Consider the following 9,573-nt stretch of genomic DNA (forward strand, 5'->3'; position numbering starts at 1 on the left):
ATGACAATTTGTAAGTGGCGACACAGCGCGTTACTTAGACTAACGCTTAGTCTCTTAATATATATACTCAGCAGCAAATAAAACGTCAGTACGAATTCAAAATTAGATAGGCACTGTAATCAAATCATTACAGAAATGGACATAATAAGCGGATCAAAAACATTTTTTGTGTACAATATCAATGAATCAATGAATAACTCAGCACAATTTCAAGACATTACGTGAACGTTAGCAGTCCATTCAGACCCTTGACTTCAGTATCTAGTGTGACCACCACGAGCGGCAATAACTGCAGCACAGCGTCTATGCATGGAGTGCACCAATCGATTGATGAAGGCCATTGACACCTGGAACCACACTCTGAGAAAGGCCTGGCGCAATAACTCGGCTGTGTTCGGCCTTGGTATGACATTCAGTCTCCTCTGAATTTCAAGCCAAAGATGTTCAATTGGGTTTAAATCAGGACTGAGGGCTGGCCACTGCATAATATTGACACCGTTTTGCTGTAGGAAGTCCCGTCTAGCTCTGGCAGTATGGGCCCGGGCGTTATCATGCTGGAAAATGTTGTTTCGGTGACGTGCGAAATGTGATATGACGTGGGGTGTGAGAGGTTGGTCGATGTAGCCGCCTCTCCCTGGACCAAGGTTCTGGAACACCACAGAACCCACTCTCTGGTTCAGGCCTATTCCACCCCATACCACGATGCTTGCACCTCCCATTGAGTTCCTTTCCATAACACATTGGTCTGAGTAACGCTGGCCACGTCGTCGCCATATTCTTGTTCTGCCATCTGCAGTTGATACTCAGTATCGACTCTCATCTGTGAACAGAACAGTTCTCTATTGCCTATATCGCCAGTGTTGGCGTTGTAGGGCAAACTGTAGACGTTCACGCCAATGACGAGGGGTGAGGATAGGTCAACGGTAAGGTCTACAGCAATGGAGGTTCCCGCTGTTATGGTTGAGGGACTGTGAGACAGTCTACGTGTTACTGCACATCACTGCAAGAGGTTGTTGGTGTCAGTGGCAGCGCTTGGTCAATCGTCGTTGAACAAACATTATGTTTTCGGATGGTTTGTATTGGACTTACTTAACATGAGGAACAGCTGTCGTCTGGACAGATTGAGCGTCTTCATGCCGTTAACATTACTAGTACACGCGTGTAGGGTGAAAACGCTCATCCCGTTTTTGGGGTGGCTCAATAATGTTGTTGATGGATCACTGTGACATGTTATTCAAGAACCCCTTCACATGTCATTCACGGACGTGTCATTATGCAACACTATTGTGACAACATCCAGGAGGCACACGTGGTGCCTCATTTTGTGTTTTAGGATGACGATGAAAGCACTGAGGGCTCGCATTGTTACAGGGTACCTCCAAAAGGAGGACATAATCGTAGTACCATGGCGAGCTCTCAGTCCAGAGTTTGTTTGTTGTTGTTGTTGTTTTTTAAACACCTAGTAGAGCCATATCAATTGAACTTATAGTACAGTTATATCAGCTCAAACATACAGTTATACCAGCTGTACGCATGGTACAGTTATATCAGCTGAGCACGTGATGCAATTATATCAGCTGAACACATGGTTTGGTTATATAAGCTGAACTCATAGTACAGTAATACTCAGTCCAGAGTTGTCACTCATCGGAAATGTCTGGAATAGGACTACCCTTGGACGGCGCCTACGTCAACGTCAACCAATTCCAATTCCAGTTCCTTTATTCTCATTCAACCACCATCGGTGGTACAAGAGAATACAATGCATACAATTTATGCATACAAAAACAAGGTGAAGGTTAATTTGGGTTATATTCGATTAAGTTCCTTGAGTGTTGAGTTGATGATGGACATAAATCTGGAAAGGCTTTTTAAGATTGACAATTTTGTAAACGTAAATAATGATTGAAAAATATATAAATTCGGAAAGGTATTGAATGTCTGGGAAATATAACGATTTCGTTCGACAGCAAATGCCTTACATCTAAACATAATTATAGTGAAATTCGTCAGCAATCGCTGGGCTTTTACAAAATTGGCAAGTTCGGAGTCCTCTTGGTGTATTAGTCCACCTTCCAGTTTCAACAGGTAGATTGTGAGATTGTGATTACAAGATCTGAATCCCAGGATTGGGATAGAAACAGAGCTGGGTAATAAAAGGTATTTTTCAAAAGATGGATAATTGTTCAGGTATTGGTAATAAGAGGCTTTTGGGCTGTTGCGAACACTAATTGGCCAACTTTGGAAAAATTGATCTTTCAATATTCTCTCAACCTGCATAATAAGGTAATTAGTGCTTACACATAAAGGATTCTGAAATACATAGCTTAAACCACAGTTAGAATTGAGAATCTTTTTTACATAGTTTAACCAACTTGAATATGCATTATCAGTTTTACAGAGTATGTAAACAAGTTTGGACATTTTAAAGGAAGACTTATTAGTTCAAGCTTGTGCCAATAACTAATCATTCTTTTGCAAATTACGATCTCCAGAGGCATTCGACCAAGTTGTCCATATAACGTAAAACTTGGAGTGGAGTTTCTAAGTCCAGTTGCCAATTTCAGAAACTTTAGATGTAATTTTTCGGTAGCAGCTAAATTTTCGTATCCCCAGACTTCACACCCATAAAGTAGTATTGGTACAATCATCACATCAAAAGCTTTTAATAGACAATCGAGGGGTAAATATATGTTACGAGCTCGTTTCAGTAATAAAAACATAGTCTTAGTTGCATTATTTAATAGTTTGCACTATTTAACCACCACGACCACTCTCAACGAACTTGGCGCAGTCCTGCAGGAAGAGTGGCATGAACTGAGCCAAGTTCACATTGGACGTTTGATTAGGAGTATGCCTCGTCGAGTCCCGGAACGTGAGAATAAATTCAGGCCATATCAATGAGTTTGACTTTTCATCGTAAATGACCTTGACATTTAGGCGCTTTGTACAATCGTTCACAAAAATATATGGTCATGTGATGTTCAGCGACTGATCGACTCTCAGTCAGATGTCCCTGTAAACTATTTATCATTAAAGATACCAAATCACGATAATTTATCCCCTAGATTTTATAGAGTATATGTATTGTTGTTGTGAATATCCTAACATTTTTATGTGACGTATAGTATGTGAGTTTTGTGAAAAAGAAAAGTCGACAGTTTCGAGTTTTTCCCCCTACTGTTAATTCTCGTCATTTCTAATTTATTTTTTTTAAAAACCAAATTTCGAGTTTTCTGTCGCCATTTCCGTTTCACAACTCCCTGTCATACCCGAAACGTGTTGAGTGCACATTGCTCTAAAGGGCTGAGCACGTGACTATTCCTGCAGCGCCTTGGCTCACACGACTTGCAGTCTCAGACTGACGTTGTCTCGTGGTTCATGACAACGTTGCGAGACACATCAGGAGGTACCGAGTCGGGAACAGGTCACCAGTTGGTTTTGTGGACTATTGACACACTTTATGACCTGTTGGTCATCTAAGTGTTATATCGATTATGGTCACATTTTTTTATCATTTAGCTTTCAAAATACTTGAATGCTGAGCTGTGCATGTTGTGTGTTCAGTGTGGGGATAGAATACCTGTAGATTCAACTGCGCTACGCTTAAGTCGGAACATCTGTGCAGCTTTGGTTATATAATAAAACTCTACCCTTGAGTCGATATCAGTTCTAAGTGTGGTTCTACTATGACTAAATGGTCAAACTCAAACAGTACCATTACTCCATTTATTACAGACATGGACAATTTTTAGCCTAAGTGGTTTCAAGCATTTATACAACATTTCGCTTTACTCGAATTATCAGAGATATGGAGAGAGTGTGGTAGCCGTCTCGGACTTTTATATTGTGTCCTTAAATCCTATTGGAGAATAACCATTCGGACTTTTATATTGTGTCCTTAAATCCTATTGGAGAATGACCATTCGGACTTTTATATTGTGTCCTTAAATCCTATTGGAGAATGACCATTCGGACTTTTATATTGTGTCCTTAAACCCTATTGGAGAATGACCATTCGGACTTTTATATTGTGTCCTTAAATCCGATTGGAGAATGACCATTCGGACGTTTATAGGTTATATACTAGGCCAAATCACAATCCGTAAGTTAACAAGAAGGTTTCGTAACATTCAGTGCAGAATGGATCATCTGACAGCTGTAATTGCGTGATTTTGTTTAAGAGTTTTGTGTTTTGGAAATGTACATCCATCCCGTAATTAAAGCTGACCATATGTTTCAATATTTAGTGCTGCCTTTTTTAACATGATGACTTATGCTGAATGTGACAACAGGTGTGTTCAAGGTAATACTGCAGCAACTCAGATTCCCTAGTTTAACAAGCAGGTTTCGTAGCCTTCAGTGCAGACTGAAACATCGGACAGCTGTGATTTGGTGATTTTGTTGAAGTTTTTGTGCTTTTGAAATTTACATCCATCCTGTTATTAAAACTGACCGTACTTCAGTGGTGCCTTTTTCACAGGATGACTTACGCTGAATGTGACCACAGGTATTTCCAAACGGTTGACATTTTATGCGGACCTGGACCCCGTTTCACAAAGCTCTCGTAAGCCTTAGATCTCATAACTTTCCTCGTAGCATTCGAACTTCCTATGTTACAGTATGGCAAGTACGAATGCTACAAGAAAAGTTACGAGATCTTAGGCTTACGAGAGCTTTGTGAAACGGGGTCCCAATGTTTGACTGTTTAACTTCCGGTCCTCGGCAAAGGAGCTGGCTGAGGTGGTCATTTTCAACAGGAGTTTATGCACACCACGAACATGTAATAGCTGTTGATGGCGTAGTTATTTAAAAAAAATATATATGGTTACTAATGAAGTCAATAGGAAAGTATTTGTTTCATTGAAACTATTATGCCGTGCCATAGACGGGTGTAAGGGAAGTAACTCGTGTTTGTCTACACTTACCGTTGAAAACATACCACGGTATGACGGTTTCCTGAGAATTCTCAGCACATCGGTATGTTATTTACGCAATGGGGCGATTAGAAACAGCTATCATTCTGTCTGTCGGTCTCTCCGAAAACTACAACCCGCCACTCTGCCCCAAGATGTCCAGATATAATGTTCAGCCTCCCCTACTAGTCTTTTGAGCAAAAGCAACAAACATGCTTTCACTACAAGTACACGAAAGTCAACAATCGCACACAGATAATGGAAGATCAGTTCTTGTATTGTGACCACGTAGACTCACTGAGTCTGAGGATGATATTTTCTGAAGGATTTGTACGTAAATTATTGAATCTCAGCGGATGTATATATTTGGCACAGAGAAAAGCGATATATGCCCTGATGAATCATTAATTCATCTCGCCCTTCACAGCAGTATCTGCAGATGGAGACACAACACCGGGTGTTCTCGTCTTTCTCTACTTGAAATGTAACATGTACCTAAATAATTCTACCAGCCATTTTGTGAATCAAAACCAAAGCCACTTCGAACAATTATGAATTATACTTATGAATACAAACCTTTTAATGGCTGTATTCAATTCAATTCTGTGAGTCAGCCCGTTGATCTACTAATGTAAGTAATACAACATTCCATATCTAGAATAAACTGATTTGTATAAATTCTAACATGTGTTTCTTAGTTATGTTCTCTTTCTTCTCCATGTTTTTCCAAACCGAAACCTAAGTCTCATTACCTATTCAGACAATGACATTTTCAGCCGATCCGAATTTTCTCGTGTGACAGTGAAAATAGACATCAGAAACAACTAAGGTTACACTGAATTCCAATTCCTTGTTTCATACGAATATGGTATTTACAAATGAATTTTAATTTTAAACTTTAATAATTTCGTATTTCTATATTTTATGGCGCGGTGTAGGCAGCATGACGTAAACTATGACGTCACAGACTGCCCCAGTTTGATGAGGTCGTAAAATGGTTCACAATGCATCTGGCTCACTGGTTACACCTGTTATGTGGTTTGTTTTGCTTATCCAGTGTAGTTCTGTAACGCACAATGTGATTGATATAATATCAAGTCCGTACCAGACCGCCAAACATTTCTAGCGGCAGAGCCTCGTTTTGAGATTTCCACGATTTCCAGGTTTCTGTTTGTCAGTGCTCGATGTACGACAGAGCACGCTGCACGACATGTTTGCAAGGATTATAAGGATAAGGAGCGTAGTGTTGTAATATACAAGTGCGTAGATGTATCAAATAATACTGATTACTATATAAATATGTATCCAGTTAAATGAATTGGTCTAAAAATTCTAGACTGGTTATTGTACTAAGTTGCGCAATAGGACGGAACCCAGTCAGCAGGAAACGAGACTGTTGTGTAATCAATGTTTTGACTTGTCCTTTTCTGAATATTGTCCTCATTTGTTTAATCTAATTATAGTCAGATCTTAGTTCTCACCACCGCTACACCAAGATCTTAGGAAACAGGTTACGTCAGAACAACCTCTCGCGAACCTTGACTGACCAATGAAACGATTAAAATGGAATCGACAGTTGCCAATCTGAAAACAACAACTGACTATTTCCAGACTACCCTTTTAAAATATTATGACAAAGTCCCCGATTTAAACTATGAAAACTGAACAAAAGAACGTACTGAAACGACTGACAGATGGTCGGGTTTGTGTAGCAGTATGTTTCTCTGACTGCGCAACTCTTGCGTTCAAATGTTTATCTCATTGGGGCAAGAGACTGACGATGTTTTTGACAGATTCAGTTGTACCGTCATTTGAAATACCCAGACACATAATGGCCTCTAATCTGGTGAGCAACATTCTGATTGGTCACTGATCGGATGAGTCACATTGTGATTGGTCGGATGAAATGTTCTGACTTGTCCATTAATGGGATGTGGACAGATTTTGTATTGTGACGCTTATGTTATGTAAATACTCACGAAGAGGTCTATCATTTAGTGATAACATGCCCACCATATATAATCATTTATAATTAAATTTCCGGAGTGTTCATTAAAATCCTGCATTCTGAATGGTTGAACTGGTCACATGATATTGCATTTATATCCCAATTACTCTAAAAAATCAGCCACGTCTTCCAAGCGAACTACTTTCAACTCTTTGTCGTAGAATCCCATTTACAGTCGAGGGAATTCCCTTTCTGTCGTTCCTGCACAATGGTATAGTCTCACAAGTTCAGGATCACTCAAACCACCTTCGATGCCCGAAGTCCTAGAGAACCTGCAGGCTCTCATGGTTAGTTTTCGCTCACCTTAAATAAAATATGTTTTAGCATGACAATATGTTTATGTATGCAGTAGTTGTAAGCCTTGCTTAATTAAATAATAATTTACCATATTGTCGTGTCTGAAAATTCGTTCCCTGTTATAATAACGTTTACAATTTATATCTGTACTGTATGTCCTTGGTTGAAGAAAATTTGAAATAGCCATTTGCAACAAATGAACAATAAGATTAAAATCCATCTAGTTTCCAGAACTATCTACGTATGAGATGGATCACAATTTACTTCATGTCTACAAGACACGACCTGGTGGGAGATATCTTTATGTGGTTACAAGTATTGACAGTCACATTATAATGCAACCTTGAAATATTTGAAAAACATCATTTGTTTCTGCAGTTCAATATCAGTAATAAGAGCATGCAGTTTGTTGACAAAAACAAATGTGCTTTGTTATAGGCGACCGGAGAGAAGCCTGGGGCAGTAGATTTCCGTTGGCTGTGTATTGTGATAAACACATGTGAATGGATTGATTGTAATGAGGGTGAGCGATGGGTCAGTACTTAAGGAAATATTATGCGATGTTTCATGAATTAAAGTGCACTTACTTTAGTACTCTGGTATCTCCACTGGCTGCCGGTCAAAGAACGGATACATCATAAGATCCTCACCCTCAGTGTATCAATGATACAGTTCCTGGTTATCTGTGTGATCTAGTAGAAGACTATGTCCCTACAAGAACTCTCCGTTCCAGTGATCAAATGCTACTTAAGACATTTGGCGGAAGATCCTTCGCATATAATGCTGCCGTTGAACGGAACGCTCTCCCATTTGATCTGAAATGAACTCCAACTCTAACTTGTTTCAAGAAGCAACTTAAGACCACCTACATGTTATATCTATAAACTCTGTTAGCGCTTTGGAGCACACTTTGGTGGGGAGTTTAGCGCAATATAAGAATCCATAATATTATTATTATGAAGGGGGCATAAAATCGTATAATGTTACGCCTGTCAACACCGGTCTGTGTAAATACCTATCTATAATGAATCTATAAATTATGTATATTGACACATTTAATGTGAACGCTAGAGAATAATCAGTTGATTATCCACCAAACAGATTCCGTCGGGCGTAAAGGGCATATAACATTGTAAATGTAGTCATACAACGCGACCGGCATGCTACTTCCTTGTGAACTTATCACACTCGTGTGTGCCAGGTGTTTGCGTGTGTAGCAGGTGTTAGCGTGTGTGCGCGGAAGGCTATTTTTCAGTTCTTTGATCATATGATAATTAGTTCAAAATATATAGTTATAGTTCCTGTAGCATCACCCAAGGGTATAGCAGAATATATTGCCGTGTATTCAAAACGATAAGTTTGGACAACAGATTAGGACACATCCGGGTGAAGACTTTGACAGAAATTCCACGTTTCATGGATTCAACTTGGCCTTATTGGCTGGAGGCGCAAACACCTGAATTTTCTCTCAGGTGAAATTCCTCTCTATATATACACTTGGAATATTCAAAATAACTTAGTCTCTTTGTATTTTGGCAATTCCAAATGACCAATGAACATAGCTGTAGCAAATTAGGAGCTATGTGACTAATGTGGGTAATTCGAAATAATTGTCCCGCTTTTATGCGGAAATCGAGTTTTCAATAAATCCCTAATTTAAACACATTCTTTGTTTTTTACTGATCTAAAAACGTTAATAAACTGATACACTTTCAATTCAAGACAGTTGTACACGTAATTACTGCCTATAGAGCGGTCATAGCGTTCGTGTATGTGGACGCTTTGTATCTTAGGGCCTGTTCGATTATTGCGAAACTGGTTTGGGTTTTTGAAACTGGTTTCTCCTGTTATAAACGAGTGTCTAGTTTCGGAAACATGGTTTCAAAGTGAAACTAGTTTCTAGATTTATAAACGAGTGGATGGTTTCACCATCCGGTTTCAAAATGGATACCCAAAAAATGTCTCAGCTACTGTATATGCGGAACGAATGGGATGACAGCATATGTTTTTTCATTTTATCTGTGAATTAACAAGTAATAAAGAGATGAGATGCTTTTGGAGGTAAATATTTGCGTATGTGTAATTATACTATTACAAGTAATTATATATATACAAGTTACATAAAATAGCCATGTTCAACAGACTGGGGTTTTAAATAATAATTTCCTATTTTCTCAGTTGATTTTTATCATTATTTTGGTTCCAAAAACTGCTGCTCTATTTCGCCACCAAGATCAGCTGAACTTGGCGCTTTCGTTTCCGCCATGTTTGTTGTGAGAGAACGCGAAACTGAAACTGCGAAACCTGCCTCGTAGATGGTTTCGAAGTTTCAGAACCCAGTTTTAGGTTTCG

The sequence above is a fragment of the Haliotis rubra genome, unplaced genomic scaffold (genome assembly GCF_003918875.1).
Source record: "Haliotis rubra isolate DU_JTF1 unplaced genomic scaffold, ASM391887v1 Scf82, whole genome shotgun sequence".
NCBI lineage: Eukaryota > Metazoa > Mollusca > Gastropoda > Lepetellida > Haliotidae > Haliotis > Haliotis rubra.